Source organism: Macadamia integrifolia, unplaced genomic scaffold (assembly GCF_013358625.1).
Source record: "Macadamia integrifolia cultivar HAES 741 unplaced genomic scaffold, SCU_Mint_v3 scaffold2078, whole genome shotgun sequence".
In the NCBI taxonomy this organism is placed as follows: domain Eukaryota; kingdom Viridiplantae; phylum Streptophyta; class Magnoliopsida; order Proteales; family Proteaceae; genus Macadamia; species Macadamia integrifolia.
The window spans coordinates 70,709-74,488 of record NW_024868497.1 but is presented as its reverse complement, the minus strand read 5'-3'; positions in this window follow the sequence as shown (position 1 = coordinate 74,488).

The following is a 3,780-nucleotide window of genomic DNA, read 5'->3' as shown; positions in this document are numbered from 1 at the left end:
ATACAGTGCTAGTGCTTCAACAAGTAGTACGATGGTCCCACCCGACAATATGGTGCTAGCCACACACACCCTTTTTTTTTCAGGTATATCATTATACTAATAATAATAATAATGCCCCCCCTTTTTTTTTCAAGTTTTCCCTTAATCGGTGGGCTGCCACCGGCGGGCAGGTTGGCCCGTCAGTCTGACCCGAGTAGAAATACGAACAGGGTTTTTAAGCCCCTGTTCCTCATTTTCTTTTATTCCTTCCCCCTTTCTCTCTCTCAGGAAATTTTTTGAGAGCTCCTTGACGCTTCCACTAGCGATCTCACTCAACGATCCGGCGGTTTTGGGAAGATTCAACTCCTCTACTTACAAGTAAGTCTCTTCCCCATTTTCTTCTCAGAACGTGTACTTTGGGGGTAGAACCCATGTGTAGTCTTCAATCTCGATTCTTTTCCGTGTTTCTTTCCATAGAACAGTGATTTCATGTGAATGTGGTGTTTTCTTTGTGGTTTATTTCTAGTTTTAGGCTTTACTTCTCCATTTATGAGAGAAAACCCAACCGTGCCCTAAATTGTCTCTCATTTGGGGCTTTCTTCTTTCTTCACCCTTTTCTCCCCAACTAACAACTCAAATGCAATTCCTTATGCTTGATTTGTACTTGAAATGTTGTAGAGATCATGGAAAGTCATGTATGCTTGAAATCCCATCTCTTCCCATGAAAATCCATCTCTTTGTATTGGGTTTCTTTGATTCTCTTTCCATCCCTTCATACTTGCGGATTCTTTTCACCTCAATATCATAATAGTAGATGTTTTTACATATTCTAGATTGTAGAATGATGGCATTTCATCCATGAACATGTAAGCTTCAAGCTTTACTCTATTGTGAGACTTTTCATTTTTCTTAGGTTGACCTTGCACATTGAGAATTGGGGTTTTTCTATCATTCCTTACTTGCCATGCTTTATATGCCTTTTATCGCATTTTTGTTTTGCCATAATTTCTATCTTGTTACTGGCCATGCATTTCATCCATAGACTTTTTAGCATTCCTCACTTGTCACATTTTGTCACATTTCTATTTTGCCATGATTTTTGTTTTATCACTAACCATGCATCCCATCTATAGACTTTCTATCATTCCTCGCTTGTCACATTTTTGATTTGCAAGACTTGGGTTTTGGGGCTTCCTCTTATTGCTCACCCATCTATTTATTCTCTTTGTTATTCCTCTTCCTTACTCACCATTCTTTCTCCTCTTTTCTTGCCAGGATGTCTTCTCGCAAAGGCAAGGAACCCGCATCCTCTTCCACTCGGCGTAAGACCACCGCTTCCAAACAGAAAAGTGCAGGGACTAGTTCCCCAATCCCTCGCACAAGGCGACCCAGACCTACCCTTATTGATCCTTCCGACTACGATGAGGAACTCTTCCGTTGTTCAGAGGCAGCAACCAACTGGCAGACCTTCCTGAAGAGGTCTGTGATGATGGAGAAGACTGTGGTAGTTGGTGACTTCCACAAGGTTCAACTTCAGGAGAGGTTCACCGCACTGGGTTGACAGTCTATCCTCCACATAGATTGTTCGTGCTACAAGCAGCTGGTTCGTGGATTTTATTGCAACTTGGAGGTCTCTTACCAATATGGAGAGTATGCGATAACCAGTATGGTGAATGGGGTGGACATTCAGTTGACTGTGGACACCCTGGCTAGCATTTTGGTTATTTCTTCAGTTGGGCAGCATTTCTACAGTCCTCCAAGGAGTAAGCCCGTGGGCCCATTCTTGAGTTTGGAGACACAGGACCACATCTATGAGACCATCTGTGGCAGCAAGGAGCGTCCGGATTCTGAGACGTCATTTTACCCAGAGGTTCGTGTGTTTGCCCGTTTGGTCCAGTTCAACTTGCTCCCCAGAGGAGGTCACCGGAACCAGGTGGGCTTCATGGCAACCCTCTTAGCCTTCTACATTTATACGGCCTTAGAGGGAGGTGTCGAGCACTTGTGCTTGCCTTACATCATCCTCAAGATGATGGAGCACCATACCTCACACCTCGAGGATGGAGGGTTTCCATATGGTAGGATCCTCACCGGGATCTTTGAGTTTTTTGGGGTGGACCTGAGTGGTGAGGAGGGGAAGACTTTAGCAGACAAGTTTGACAGGGGAAACATACTGAGGATGGGTCTCCACACACTCATGGATGTACCTCAGAGAGCAGGGGCTCAGAGAGGCAGGGACAGGGGGAATGCCCATAGGGAGGATGTTCCCATGGAGGAGGAGTCTAGGGAGGAGGACGAGGATTATGTTCCTCAGTGCGAGGAGGAGCCTCTTGACTCGAGAGGTGTTGATCCTAGCTTCACAGGAGCTGCAGGCCCACAACATAGAGCCCCACCACCTGAGAGTGGTGCATATGATTTCGAGGGCATGATGTCTGCTATGAGGGCCTTGAAAGACGGGCAAGATCAGCTGCTAAGGAGACTAGATGAGAGTGCTTCTAGGGAGGAAAACATCCTAGAGAGACAGGCTACCTTAGAGAGTTCCTTCCTCAGATTGGGCCAGGACTTGGATACAACGGCCAATGCCATTTCAACAGATTTTTCTCGACTTCGAAGGGATGTACAGCTGGTGAACTCGAGGTTTGACTACTACGACCGTTGACTCAACGTTAACTCTAGACCTTAGATGAACGGAGTAGTAGTATTGGTCGATGACGATGATCTTTGAGGACTTAGCTCGTCCGTCTACACCAGCTTCTCACTTGTTTCCATGTTGTTGATCTTATTATATTTTTCTTTCTTTTCTCATTCTTTGTACTTTATCTGTCATTGGACTTACTTGTGGGGTGTTATGTTTTGTTGGTGGTTTGTGGCGAATTTTGTATGTTTGATAACTTATATAGTTTAGTTGTGGCATCATTTGTTAATTATGATCATTAATACATATATGTTATTTATCAGGTGTTTGTGTGAAATTTTTTTTGGAAATCTTGTTTTGCGCCGTTATGCTGCCAAAATTTCGTTAAATTCGTACTCGATGGGTTATGGAATCAAATAACAAATTTTTTCATTTATTCCAAATAAACCTTCTCTAATGCATGCCATGAAATGCGTTGACTAAATGCAACCATTATTATTACTTCCTTTGTTTAGCTTTTATCTGCTAAAAGTTTTTACATTTACCCAATCCCATTTCCTATTATAGATTCTATGGGGTTTAAATGGTATGCGGTGAGTGAATAGAGGATCACGCTCTGATAACACCGTTGTCACACCCCGTTCACACAGAACCGGACCGGTGACAGGGTTAACTCCGGTTAACCCTAACCTACCAGGATCATCTGATACAGTATCCAACCATAGCATACACACAACTAAGAAAATGTTCAACAGTTCAGCGGAAGACTTAAATTACCTATAAATGTCCCCATTATACTTGATACCCAAATTGTAGTACATAGTTAAGTACATGTGGGCCCGTAGGCATGATATTTACACAAAAAGAATACAATTTACATATCAAGTACACAAAAGGGATCATCAAAAGAATCAAAAAGTAACCCTATATGGAGTCACTGCTGTGGCCCCACGACACAACCCTCGCACGTGCAATCCGTGCCGTGCTCATAGTCCTCGGGGACCCACCAATCCTCCTCGGGGAATTCCACTGTGGGGCTCGACCCTTGATCCTCAGGCTGGTGACCTGTAAAATCATCTAAAAGAGGTGCACACGTGGGATGAGCTCACTAGCTCAGTAAGTGAAAAGGAGGGCCACACGACAGTTCACACAATAATCACAACCATATG